Source organism: Mesoplodon densirostris, chromosome 3 (assembly GCF_025265405.1).
Source record: "Mesoplodon densirostris isolate mMesDen1 chromosome 3, mMesDen1 primary haplotype, whole genome shotgun sequence".
Classification (NCBI taxonomy): Eukaryota; Metazoa; Chordata; class Mammalia; order Artiodactyla; family Ziphiidae; genus Mesoplodon; species Mesoplodon densirostris.
The window spans coordinates 148,444,034-148,458,867 of NC_082663.1; positions in this window are offsets into that span (position 1 = coordinate 148,444,034).

Here is a 14,834-nt window from a genome sequence, read left to right on the forward strand (position 1 = left end):
CAAACTGCTCTAACCAACTCCCCTAGCTTATCTCTTGGATGTGATTTCCTAGTCCCCCCTCCAAGGAAATAGCTCTGTTTCCCTGGGTGTCAGTTCTTCTGTGTCAGCCTCTTGTCTCCTGATGTTGGCCTCTCTGGACACTTCATGTTCCTTGTTTGTAAACGCGACTTTTTTTTTTTTTTGGCTGCGTTGGGTCTTCATTGCGGTGCACGGGCTTCTCATTGCAGTGGCTTCTCTTGTTGCAGAGCATGGGCTCTAGGCTCATGGGCTTCAGTAGTTGTGGCATGCAGGCTCAGTAGTTGTGGTGCACGGGCTTATTTGCCCCACGGCATGTGGGATCTTCCTGGACCAGGGCTCGAACCCGTGTCCCCTGCATTGGCAGGAGGACTCCCAGCCACTGCACCACCAGGGAAGTCTGTAAACACGACTATTGAAGGAGGGTTCCCTTGAGTGTGTCCTGGGCTGTGACGGCCTCATCAGCCTCCCTCTGAGCCTTGCTTTCAGCCATGCCCACCCCTCCCCCACCATTCCCCTATCTGAGCCAGAGGCCCTGCTGTGCAGCACGATCACACCTACCAGTTAATTCTTACCTCTTTTCTATGGGTCAGGTGCTGGGTGGCATTTAGCATGTACCCTTTGAACCACAAGTGCAGTGTGTGAACCCCTGAACCCAGCCAGGCCCCCTCGCTGTCTCTTTCGGAGCCCTCAACGTGAAACTCCTCACCCACCCCAGCACTATGGACATTTCCGGGCCGGGCAGTCCTTCCCGGGGAGGGGCCATCCTGGGCACTGGGGGGTGTTGAGCATCATCCCTGGCCCCCCATCCACCAGTTGCCAGGAGCACCTGCCTGCCTAGCTGTGACAACCACAGATGTCTCCAGATGTGGTTGCCAGGTGTCTCCTGGGCTGGGGCTAGGAGGGGCAGAATCACCCAGGTAAGAACCACTGCTCTAGTGAAACCAAGGTTATTATTCTCCTACATTTAAAACGCTTCCCCAGAGAGGGGCATCTTAGTTCAAACCGGCTCCCTCACTGGGAGCAGCTCCCTTCCCTCTAGAAGGCGGCTCCTCTATCATCAAACAGGAGAGACAGGTGGGCAGGGGATGGGGTGGGTGTTGGCAGCCACTTCCTTGAGGAAAGGAGCCCACAGTGCTCTCCCGGCCCCTAGTATTTGTCATATTCCCTGTAAAATCTTTCAGTTTCAGCTAGGCTTCCTTGGGTACCACAGCCCTCTTCAGTTTCATGGTCACCCCTGTAAAGGCATCAAGTTCCAGGTGGGGCCTTCCCTCCACCCCTAACAGGAGCCCCCATCACCACAGGACGAGGTGTCAGTAGCCGGGTCTGCTCTAAGGATACAGGGGGCCAAGTAGCATCGGAATGGCGGGAGGTCTTGACTGAGGAGCCCCGAGAACAGGGGTGCAATAGGCCCATCCCAAGGTGCCAGGAGAACTTCCATCCTGTCGTGGACACAGCCTCCCCTGCGTGTCAGACTCCCCGGAGGCACTGGTTTAAAACGCAGATGCCGGGGGTCCCTGCTAGGGAGATGGCATTTTAAGAAGCACCCCAGGGCCTCAGGTGCAGCGACCCTGCCCGGACCCGCTCACCCAGCTTGAGGATGGTCCACTTGAGGATCTTGGCACTGAGGTGACCTCCACGTTCACGGTGTCAGTGCCCTGCCTGCCCAATGAACTCCATGACCACAGGGTCTCCGTCGTAAACGACGTCTGACAGCCCGCTGGACAGGCTCTTGAGCTGCCGGCAGAAGGCGACGGCCTCGCTGATCAGCACATCCTGAGGCTCTCCCGTGTGCACGTTGATCGGGCACTGTTGTTTGGGACTGAGGGGTCAGGGAGCTCCCAAGCCGCCCCTGCATCCACCAGCAGCCCCCAAACCCAGCTCCCCAGGCCGGGGGCTCCCCTTCTCAGGTCACGTGTCACTCTCGCCTCCACCCTGGGGGGTTGGGTCCCCACCCCCATTGCCTCCTAGGGGCCAGGCGGGCCACACGCAGATCCACCTGCCATCTCTCTGGATTCCCATTCCCGGCTCAGGTGGGCACCTCGGTGGGCACCTGCGCCCCAGCCTCCCCTGGACAGCCGCCTCTTGTTGACCCTGAGCCCCAGCCCCATGGCACACTGGTCAGTCTTCCTCCGGAACGGGTTCAAGGCCAGCTGGCTGGTCTTCAGGTCATCCAGCAATCTGTCCCAAACCCAGGGGTCGCCGTAGAACGTGGTGGGCTTCACCTGCCACAGCATGTCCGTCAGGGAGCCCTGTGCCACCCGATCATCATTCAATGATCCCCCTTATTGTTTGATACTTAGGTGGGTTGTTTTCTTCCCTCCACTTTTATTAGATAAAGTGTCAGGGTGAACATCCTCGTAGCTTCAGCTATGCCTACACACATGATTACTTGTGCTGTTGTCTGGATTGACTTGAAAATTCAAGATGGCACACCATTCATTCATCTTGACAGAACCAGGTGATGCCTTCTGATCCAGGTGGGGTCTCTCCCCTCCACTCCAGACTGTCAGCTACAACTGCCCACTCCTTGTGTCCCCGTCTAACAGGCATCTCAAATTCAACATGACCCAAACAGAATCCCTGATGTCATCTCCTACCCCAGCCTTCCACAATCTCAGTTAATGGCAGCTCCATCCTGCAAGTTGCACAGGCCAGAAATCTCGGCCATCCTCTGTGCCTTTCATTCTCTCAGACACCTGATCCGTCAAGGCTCTGCCTCCAGAATCTGACTGCTTCTCATCCCCTCCCCAACTACCATCCAGGTCCAAAGCATCTTCATCTCAACCTCAACTGATGTTTCCACCCAGCCTGTTTTCCCTGAAGCCACCGAAGGGCGCCTGTGAGCACCTGAGTCAGGTTCGGTTCTGGGCTGCCCACAGCCCTCCAGGGCTCCCTCGGGGTAAAAGCCCCAGGTCCTCCCCTCACCTGCCCCCGCAGCCCACGAGGCCATGTCCCCTTCCTGCCCTCACCTTCTCCCACTCCCCCCACCCCCTCACTTTGCTCCAGCCAGAGTGGTCTCCTCTCTGTTCCTCCAGCTTGCCAGCCACGTTCCTGCCCCAGGGCCCTAACACTGCCCCATTACCTCTGCCTAGAGCACCTTCCACCAGATACGTAGCTCCCTCCCCCACCTCATTTAAGTCTTTCTTGAAATTTCTCTCTCATAGAGGTTCTCCTTGGCCACCATATGTTAAAATTTCAAGCCCCAGCCCTGACTAGTCCACCCCCTTCACGTTTCAGTTTTCTCTGGATCACTGTGTACTCACTGGATACTTTATTGTGTTGACTGGACAAGCCCCTGGAAGTCTCTTATCCCCTGTCCGAATCTGGAAAATGAACATTTATTCATTGAACACACACCTGAAGGGCCAGTGCTATCCTAGATCCTGGGGCCCACGTGGAACAAGGCAGCCCAGCCCCTCGCCCTTATGGAATTGACCAACTAAACAAATAAATGATACAACCATGGTAGCAGGCGGCCAATAGGGCTGGGCAGAACATTTTAAAAGGGTGTGTGACAGAGAGTGAGTCTGGGTGGTGAGTTTGGGGAGCCAGGGTGATCAAGAACGACCTGGCCATGGATGAGACTCGCTGGAGAAGAGACATAGTTAATAACAGCAACTATTAATTAGCATCAGCAATAATTAATGCTGATGCAATGCTTAGTGTGCCAGGAGCTATTTTTAAAATTAATTATAAAATTAATTATATTTTAAGAAAGACTTCCTGAGTCTTTTGTCTTTTTTGTTTTTAATTTTTGGCTGCATTGGGTCTTTGTTGCTGCGTGCGGGCTTTCTCTGGTTGCGGCGAGCGAGGGCTACTCTGTTGTGGTGTGCAGGCTTCTCACTATGGTGGCTTCTGTTGTGGAGCATGGGCTCTAGGCGTGCGGGCTTAGTAGTTGCGGCACGTGGGCCCAGGAATTGCGGTACACGGGCTTAGTTGCTCCGCAGCATGTGGGATCCTCCTGGACCAGGGATCAAACCCGCGTCCCCTGCATTGGCAGGCGGATTCTTTTTTTTTTTTTTTTTTTTTTTTTTTTCCTTTTTGCGGTATGCGGGCCTCTCACTGTTGTGGCCTCTCTCGTTGCGGAGCACAGGCTCCGGACGCGCAGGCTCAGCAGCCATGGCTCACGGGCCCAGCCGCTCCGCGGCACGTGGGATCCTCCCAGACCGGGGCACGAACCCGTATCCCCTGCATCGGCAGGCGGACTCTCAACCACTGCGCCACCAGGGAGGCCCGGCAGGCGGATTCTTAACCACTGAGCCACCAGGGAAGTCCAGGATCTATTTGCTATGCATAAACTCACGGAATCCTTGTAGCAAATCTTTGTGCTAGGTCCTATTATACATTTTAATATATTTATGTAAAAATGCCAGTATAAGAAATACATTTTAAATTTAAACTATAAAATGGATCTGTTCACATATAAATTTTAACATTTTAATATTCTTTATATCCATCTGTAATACCTCATTTTACAGATGGGGAAACTGAGGCACCGTGATGCTAAGTAGGTTTTTTTTTTCCACAAAAAAAAAATCACACGAATTTAATGTACACATGTTGATGAGTGAAGCTAAGTGATCTGAGCAAGAATACGCGGGTAGTGGTGGAGCTGAGGTTCAAACCCATGAATTCGGGCAGCCTTAAAGAAACCGGCCAAAGACGCAGAGGGGAACGAGGTCCCTGTGCGGGAGGGAAGAAATGGTGCGCAGGCGCAGGAAGGAAGGAGCGGTGCGCAGGCGCAGCAGGGAAGGAGCGGCGCCAAGGAGTGGCGCGCAGGCGCAGGAGGGGGAAGGGGGCGGTGCGCAGGCACAGGAGGGCACCTTGCGGAAGGCCTGGTTCGCGCGCTGGCTTTCCTCGTGGTACCTGATGGGGGGTCGCAGGTGCCAGAGTGTGCCTCTGCTTGGAGCCAAACGCCATGTAGTTGGCGTACTTGATGGCCGTGCCAGAGACCATCTCGTGCACAGTGATGGGCGCCTCTCTGACGAAGGAGACCTCGTGCCAGCAGGCACACGTCGCCATCCCGCTTTGTGGTCCAACGGCGGTGGTGTGAGGGCAGGCCCAGACCCCAGGTAGGTGAGAAAGACGGGGGAGGACGGGCACAGGGGCGGGGGTGTGGCACTGATTGTGTTACCAACCAGGGATCTTGGCTTCCTTAGTCTACAGAAATTGATAGGAGGCGTGAGGGAAATTCAGGCAAGGCTTTATTGCGGCTCCTGCTGCAGCAGGAACGAGCAAAAAACAAGTCACAAGTCCCCTTGCTTGCTGGTTCCTTATATGGTGTGGGTACAGGGGTCGGGCGCGAGGGGTGGCTCAGGCGGTTGGCCCACCCCCTTGGTGGTACTGTGAGGGGTTTTGGTCTTTTTGTATCTTGTTGTTCATAATTTGCCCCACCTGCTTATGCACGCAGTTTTTAGTCCCATATGGCTTCCTTGTATTTTATTGCTTTAGGAGAGGTGTGTCCAGGTGCAAGCACTGCAGCAAAGGGTCCCAGGTCCCAGCCTGTCTCAGTGCAGGCAGAGAAAGTTGAGGGAGAGTGGGGTGAGGGGAGAGGCGTGAGGGATACAGTGAGAAAGACAGGGGCTCGCTGATAGCGAAAGGACACAGGGACACGTGGACAGATGCACTGGCCCAGAGAGCAGAGGACAGCAGGAGACCCACCAGCAAGCAGGCAACTCAGTCCAACTGTTGGTCCTCTAGACCCCTCCCCTCCCGGACCAGGCGCCTCTGACCATGAGTGACCACCTGCACACACACATACTCCCTCCTAGCGTCCAGGCAGAGAGACAGTGTCCCCCTCTCCAAAAAAAAGAATCTTGACTGGACCTCAAGGATCCCAAAGCTGGCTCAGAGCCCCTGGGTCGTCTCTGAGGGGCCCAACCCTCAAACTAGTCTGTCTGGGAGCCTCACCAACCACAGCCAGGGCCCAAGGAGCCCGCCACCACTGGCTTTCATTACTGGTGGGTGAGGTCTCTCCTTTGTTGAACTCAGTATCTTGGGCGAGGACATGGTGTCCAGGTTACTTTCACGTCTGTTTGCACTTGTCTGCGGGGCACCTGGTCTCCTAGGACTGGGCAGACAGATATTCATACAAGCACAGTTGCAGCCGAGTGGAGGGCGGGGAGTGACCAGCGATGGGGAGGCACTGGGCTCACCCCGAATCACGGGGTGGTCAGGGAAGGCTTCTCTGAACAGTGGGTAGGAGTTGACCAGGCAAAGGGAGCGAGAAGCGTCTGAGGAGAGAGTGATGTGACGTAGATGGTTGGAGCTGGAGGATAAGGAAAAGTGGGCGGTGTGGAAGGAAATGAGACAAGACAGGTGGTGCGGGCCAGATCACGTGGGGTCCTGTTGGCCGTGTTAGTAAAGAATTGTTTTCTGGTATTTTCGGCACCCCCCCAACCCACGTGCAGAGATTCATCCCTGGTGGATGCTGAAATAGCTGGGCTCCCAGCCCCTGCCTTCCACCCACAACATATTTTCACCCCTCTCTGTCGTTAGGAAGGCGGTGCCTAGTCCTGTCGCCAGTTTCTTTTCATCTGTTGTGGTCAACCCCCCGCCGCCCCCCCTTCCCCGCCACCGGCCTAGCCACAGGAGGAACAGTAGTCTCCAGCCTAGACATCCAGAACATTCCTGCCTGAGGCCGGCTCTTATGACATCACTGTGGATTCTGCTGCCTGCATCCATCATGGCAACACAGCCTGCTGTGCCTTTGCAGAGGCCAGTCTTAGGGGGCAGGGGTCCACCCAAGAAGCCCCTTCACCCTGTGCCCCTACAGCCCATGGTTCCCAAGGTGACAGTATCCAGGGAGGAGCTGGCGGCAGAGTCTTGGGTTTAAGTCTGACAGCTAGAGGGATTCCAGAGTCACTGCTCAGCGTTCATTGTTGGCTTTCAGAGAAGGAGTTCACAAGGGAGCCTGAAAAGGAGTAGTGAGATGGAGGAGGCAGACTCGGAAGGTGTGGTGTCATGGAGGCCAAGGAAGCAGAGGGTTTCCAAAAGCAAGGCAGGGTCAACAGGACCTAGGGCTCCCAAAAGATCAAGGACTTTAAGTCGCTGTACCTGGGGGTTCATGAATTCATTTGCCCACCAGGCATGATCTATAGATAGTCTCCTGTGTGTGTACAGCTGCATTTTCAAATATTGTTGGATGCTGTTGAGATTGATAAACTGAGAAATCATTTAAAAACCTCTCTGGTTCCTCAGAAAATTAAATAGAATTACCATATAACCCAGTAATCTTATTTCTGGGTATATATCCAAGAGAATTGAAAGCAGGGACTGGAAGAGAGATTTCACACCCATGTTCACAGCAGCATTATTCACAGTAGCCAAAAGGAAGCAACCCATTGTCTGTTGACAGATGAATGGAAAAACAAAATGTGGTCCCATGGAATGTTATTCAGCCTTCAAAAGGAGGGAAATTCTGACACATGCTATGATGTGGATGAACCTTGAGGATATTATGCTCAGTGAAATAAGCCAATTACAAAAAGATAAATATTCCACTCTTATTATGTACTTAAATTAGTGGGATTCATGGAGACAGGAAGTATAATGGTGGTTGCCAGGGGAGAGGGGATGTGGAGAGTTGTTTAATGTGAATAGTGTTTCAGCTTTGCAACATGCACAACAATCTAATGTACTTAATCACACTGAACTATGTATTTTTAAATGGTAAATTAACATGAAATGGTAAGTTTTGTGTTTACCACAAATTAAAAAATAAGTTAAAAAAAAAAGCCTTTCTGGGCTTCCCTGGTGGAACAGTGGTTAAGAATCCACCTGCCAATGCAGTGGACACGGGTTCGATCCCTGGCCCAGGAAGATCCCACATGCCGCGGAGCAGCTAAGCCCGTGCGCCACAACTACTTAGCCTGTGCTGTAGAGCCCATGTTCCGCAACAAGTGAAGCCATGATAATGAGAAGCCCGTGCACCTCAACGAAGAGTAGCCCTCGCTCACCGCAACTAGAGAAAGCCCGTGCACAGCAACAAAGACCCAACACAGCCAAAAATAAAAGCAAATAAGTAAATTTATATATATATATAAAAGCCTTTCTGAACTTAGTAGCCTTTCATTTCTTAAAGAACAGCTGTTAAGAGAACAGTGAGGCCAGGATGAGAGCCGTTGAGAAAATACATGTATTTCTCTACTGAGTTTGAGCATTTTTTGTACAATATAATCGGCTATATGTATTTCCTTTATGAAGGATAAATATTGAAAAGAAAGTAAAAAAAATACTGCTGAAGATATATGCTCATCTCTGTAAAAAGAAAAAAAAGCCGATATGTTTTGAGAAATACGTTGACAGTGAAGTGTCTAGTTATAATATTAACACACAAAACCCCAGCTTTCCCATATATCAACATTAACCACCTAGAAAAAGGGAGAAATCACATCCACGATGGAAACAAACTATAAACTAGAATTAAGTTGACTAGAAATTATACAAGATAATTAAAGGTAAAATTATTAATGTTTAGGGAATTCCCTGGCAGTCTAGTGGTTAGGACTCCGTGCCTTCTCTGCAGGGGGCATGGGTTCAATCCTGGTCAGGGAGCTAAGATCCCACAAGCCTCGGGACATGGCCAAAAAACAAAATTATTAAGGTTTACTAAAGAAAAGACATGAATAAATTGAAAGAGACATCATATTAATGAATGAGAAGGCTGGATCAACATTGTAGAGGTTATTCTTCCACAGATTAATCAATATAAATGCCATTTCAATAAAAATCCCAACAGGAATTTTTATGGAACTTAGGTTGGTTTTAAAGTTTACACAGGGGGACTTCCCTGGTGGTCCAGTGGTAAAGAATCCGCCTTTCAGTGCAGGGGATGCGGGTTCGATCCCTGGTTGGGGAACTAAGTTCCCACGTGCAGCGGGGCAACTAAGCCCGCGCACCACAACTACTGAGCTCACATGCCCTGGAACCCGCGCACCACAACTAGAGAGAGAAAACCCACATGCCACAACTAGGGAGAAGCCTGCACGGCACAACGAAAGATCCTGCATGCCTCAATGAAGACCCTGCGTGTGCTTCAACTAAGACCTGATGCAGCCCCCCCAAAAAATAAAGAAAATAAATAAGTAAAATTAATAAATATTTAAAAATAGTTTACATAGATAGTAAATTGCAAGAAAAAATAACAAAGGAGGTCTTGTCCTGCCAAAATCAAAACACCTTATAAAGCTATAATCATTAAAACAGCATGAAGGACTTGTAACCAGAATATACAAAGAACTCTTGTAAGCCAACAATAAAAAGACAAAGAACTCAGTTCAGAAATGGGCAAAGAATTTGAATGGACGTTTCTCCAAAGAAGATATGCATATGGATGTATGTGGTACATCCAGGTAATAGAATACTACTCAGCCATAAAAACAAACTGTTGATATGCACAAATGAACTTATGCTACCTGAGAGAAGCCACTAGGACAACCACTACTGCCTGGAGGATGATGGATCCCAACCCTATTCTAACAGTCGGAAGCTAGAAAGCTAAAAACTGTATTCCCCAGAATCCCATGCAGGGAAGTTTCTGGACATAACTTGGGTTCTGCTAATCATGACTAATTTGGAAGTGCCACATGTGACAGGGAGAGCCAGGTTGGTTGCTGAGCTTCTTCTGGGGCCAGCAGCAGTGGCATCAGCTTTCTGCCTTGGCCGACAGTTTCCTGACTCAGCGGCCTCTTGAGTATAAGCCGTTTTCCTGGTCACAGCAGATACAGCGTGATTCCACTGTCAGCTGCTGTAGAGATGATGGAGCCTTCTAGACTGGTGAACTAGAGCTTGTTTTTGGAACATACTCTTCCAGCCCCACCGATGATTTTTTTTTCCTCAGATTTTTAAAAAGAATTTTTATTCATTTATTTATTTATTGGCTGCATTGGGTCTTTGTTGCGGCGAGCGAGGGCTACTCTTTGTTGCGGTGTGCGGGCTTCTCATTGCAGTGGCTTCTCTTGTTACGGAGCATGGGCTCTAGGCATGCAGGCTTCAGTAGTTGTGGTGTGTGGGCTCAGTAGTTGTGGTGCACTGGCTTAATTGCTCCATGGCATGTGGGATCTTCCCGGACCAGGGATCGAACCCGTGTCCCCTGCATTGGCAGGCAGATTCTTAACCACTGTGCCACTGGGGAAGTCCATCTCCCAGATTTTTTGAGCTATGATTTACAAACTATAAAATTCACCTCTTGTAACAGTACAACGACTTTTAATAAATTCCTACAGCATGAAACCATCACCACAATCTATTTTGGGGACACTTCCATCACCCCAAAAACTTCCCTTGTGCCTGTTGAGATCAGTCCTGCTCCTAATCCCAGCCTCAGGAAACCACTGATCTGTGATCTGTCAAGGTAGTTTTGCCCTTGGTAGAAATTTCACATAAATGAGATAATACAGCATTGTAGTCTTTTGTGTCTGGCTTTCTCTACTTAGCACAAGTTCATTTGCATGTATCAATAGTTCATTCATTTTTATGGTTGATCAGTATTTCATTATTTGGATGTATCATGTTTATCAAGTCAGTTGATGGGCATTTGGACTTTTCCACAGCATTTGGTGATTATGAATAATGCTGCTATGGACATTCATGTACAACTTTTTGTGTGTGAATATGCTTTCATTTCTCTTGGGTGTATATATGCCTAGGAGCTGAATTGCTAGGTCATATAGTAACTCCATATTTAACATTTTAAGAAATTTCTAAACTGTTTTCCAAAGTAGCTGTGCCATTTTACATTCTCACCAGTGTTGTGTGAGGGTTCCAGTCCCTCCACATCCTCAGCCACACTTGGTATTATCAGATTTTTTTTTCCTTTCCCTTTTTCTTTCTTCTTCCTTTTTCGCGGCACACGGGCCTCTCACTGCTGCGGCCTCTCCCGTTGCGGAGCACAGGCTCCGGACGCGCAGGCCCAGCGGCCATGGCTCACGGGCCCAGCAGCTCCGCGGCATGTGGGATCTTCCCGGACCGGGGCACGAACCCGTGTCCCCTGCATCGGCAGGCGGACTCTCAACCACTGCGCCACCAGGGAAGCCCTATCAGATTTTTTATGTTAGCTGTCATAGTAGTTGTGAAGTGGTATCTCGTTGTGGTTTGGCTTTGAGTTTCCCTGATGGCTCATGATGTTGATCATCTCTTCATGTGTTTATTGGCCATTTGTATGTTTTTAGAGAAATGTTCATTCAAATCCTTTGTTCATTTCTAAATTGAATCTTTTGTCTTTCTACTATTGAATTGTAAGAGTTCTTTGTGTATTCTGGCTACAAGTCCTTCAGCAGATACATGATTCTTAAATACGTTTGTCTTCATTTTCAAAGCTAACATTTGTTTGACAGTATGGTTTGAAGGGCAAGAATTTTAAATTTTGATGAAGTCCAGTTTTGTCATTTCTTTCATTTATGGTTTGTGTTTTGGTGTCATGTCTAAGAAATCATTACCTAAGCTGGAACATAGAGAGTGGCATTGACATATATACACTACCAAATGTAAAATAGATAGCCAGTGGGAAGCAGCCGCATAGCACAGGGAGATCAGCTCAGTGCTTTGTGACCACCTAGATGGGCGGGATAGGGAGTGTGGGAGGGAGACGCAAGAGGGAGGGGATATGGGGATATATGTATATGTATAGCTGATTTACTTTGTTGTTCAGCAGAAACTAAAACACATTGTAAAGCAATTATACTCCAATAAATATGTTAAAAAATGAAATAAAATGTGTTTTATTTAAAATGTATAAAATTTGAAGATACTGTCATAAAAATTATATACTAAATGTGAAAAATCAAAAATTAAAATTATTTTCACATTTGTTTTCAAATATTATCTTTTTCCAAACTGTTGAAAATTATTTATAAAATTTAAAAAGAGTATACAAATTGTAATTAACAAATACCAAATTTTAAGTAAAATAATAATAATAATAGAAAAGAAATCATTACCTAATCTGAGGGCATGAAGATTTTCCTTTATGTTTTTTTCTCTCCCAACACTTTTGTAGTTTTGGATTTTATATTATAGGTGTATGATACATTTTGAGTTAATTTTTGTATATGGTATGAGGTAAAATTCTAAGTTTTCTAAGTTATTTATTTATTTGCATATTATCCAGCATTGTTTGTTGAAAAAGCTATCTTTTTTGCATTGAACTGCTTTGACAACTTTTTTTAAAAAAGTATAGTTGATTTACAATGCTGTGTTAGTTTCAGGTGTACAGCACAGTGATTCAGTTATACATATATTTTTCTTTTTCATATTTTTTCATTATAGGTTATTAAAAGGTATTGAATGTAGTTCCCTGTGCTATACAGTAAATCCTTGTTGCTTATCTATTTTATGTATAGTTTGTATCTGTTAATCCCATACTCCCAATTTATCTCTCTCCCTCTCCTTTTCCCCTTTGGTAACCTGTGCATCTGTTTCTGTTTTGTATATAGATTCATTTGTATTATTTTTTAGATTCTACATTTAAGTGATATAATATTTGTGTTCCTCTGTCTGACTTGCTTCACTAAATATAATAATTCTCTACCATGTTGCTGCAAATGGCAATATTTCATTATTTTTTATGGCTCAGTAATATTTCATTATACGTGAGATGTGTATGTGTATACACACATGTTTATATATATAGTCACATCTTATTAAGCCATAGTCACATCTTATTAAGCCAATCATCTGTTGATGGGCGCTTGGGTTGTTTCCATGTCTTGGCTGTTATAATTAGTAGTGCTATGAACATTGAGGTGCACGTATCTTTTTGACTTAAAGTTTTTGTCTTTTCCAGATATATACCCAGGAGAGGAATTGCTGGATTATATGGTAGCACTATTTTTAGTTTTTTAAGGATTCTCCATACTGTTTTCCACAGTGGCTGCACCAATTTACTTTCCTACCAACAGTGTAGGAGGGTTCCCTTTTCTCCACACCCTCTCTAGCATTTGTTATTTGTAGACTTTCTGATGGTACCCATTCTGACCCATGTGAGGTGGTACCTCATTGTGATTTTGATTTTTATTTCTCTAATAATTAGCGATGTTGAGCATCTTTTCATGTGCCTGTTGACCATCTATATGCCTTCTTTGGTGAAATGTTTGTTTGAATCTACTGCCCATTGTTTGATTGGGTTGTTTGGGTTTTTCTGACATTGAGTTGTATGAGCTGTTTGTATATTTTGAGTATTAACCCTTTGTTGATTGCATTGTTTGCAAATATTTTCTCCTATACCATAGGTTGTCTTTTTGTTTTGTTGATGGTTTCCTTTGCTATACAACAGCTTTTAAGTTTGATTAGGTTCCATTTGTTAATTTTTGCTTTTATTTCTTTTGCCTTGGAAAACTGATATAAGAAAATTTATGTCCCAGAATGTTTTGCCTATGTTCTTTCTAGGAGTTTTATGATGTCCTGTCTTATATTTAGGTCTTCAAACCATTTTGAGTTTATTTTTGTATATGGTGTGAGGGAGTGTTCTGATTTCATTGATTTACATGTAGCTATCCGGCTTTTCCAGCACCACTTGTTGAAGAGACTGTTGTTTCTTCATTGTATATTCTTGCCTCCTTTGTCATAGATTAATGGACAGTAGGTGTGTGGGTTTATTTCTGGGCTCTCTGTTCTGTTCCATTGATCTATATGTCTGTTTTTGTGCCAACACCACACTCTTTTGATTACTGTAGCTTTGTAGTATGTCTTAAGTCTGGAAGGGTTATGCCTCCAGCTTTGTTCTTTTTCCTCAGGATTGCTTTGGCATTTCTGAGTCTTTTGTGTTCCCATATAAATTTTAGTATTATTTCTTCTAGTTCTGGGGAAAATGTCATGGGTAGTTTGATAGAGATTGCATTAAATCTGTTGGTTGCTTCAGGTAGTATGCCCATTTTAACAATATTAATTCTTCCAATCTAAGAACATGGGATATCTTTCCATTTATTTGAATCATTTTCAGTTTCCTTTATCAGTGTTTTACAGTTTTCAGAGTATAAGTTTTTCTCCTCCTTGGTTAACTTTATTCCTAGGGGTTTTTTTTTTTTTTTGACACGATTTTAAATGGCATTGTTTTTTTAAAATTTTCTCTTCCTGATATTACATTGTTAGTGTAAAGAAATGCAACCCATTTCTGTATATTAATCTTATATCCTGCTATCTTGCTCAATTCATTTATTCTAATAGTTTTTGTGTGGAGACTTTGGGGTTCTTTCTATATAGTATCATGTCATCTGCAGATAGTGAGTTATATCTCCTTCCAATTTGGATACCTTTTATTTCTTCTTCTTTTCTGATGGCTGTGGCTGGGACTTCGAATTCTATGTTGAATAGAAGTGGTGAGAGTGGGCATCCTTGTCTTGTTCCTGAATTTAGCAGGAACGCTTTCAGCTTTTCACCATTGAGTATTATGTTGGTTGTGGGTTTGTTGTAAGTGGCTTTTATTATGTTGACATATGTTCCCTCTGTACACACTTTGGTGAGAGTTTTTTTTATCATGAATGGATGTTCAGTTTTGTCAAATGCTTTTTCTGTGTCTATTGAGATGATCATGTAATTTTTGTTTTTACTTTTGTTAATGTGGTGTATCACATTGATTGATTTGCATATGCTGAACCATCCTCGCAACACTGGAATGAATCCAACTTGATCATAGTGTATGATCCTTTTTATGTATTGTTGGATTCGGTTTGCTAATATTTTGTTGAGGATTTTTGCCTCTGTGTTCATCAAAGATAACATCCCGGGGGCTTTCCTGGTGGCGCAGTGGTTAAGAACCTGCCTTCCAATGCAGGGGACACGGGTTCAAGCCCTGGTCTGGGAAGATCCCATATGCTGCG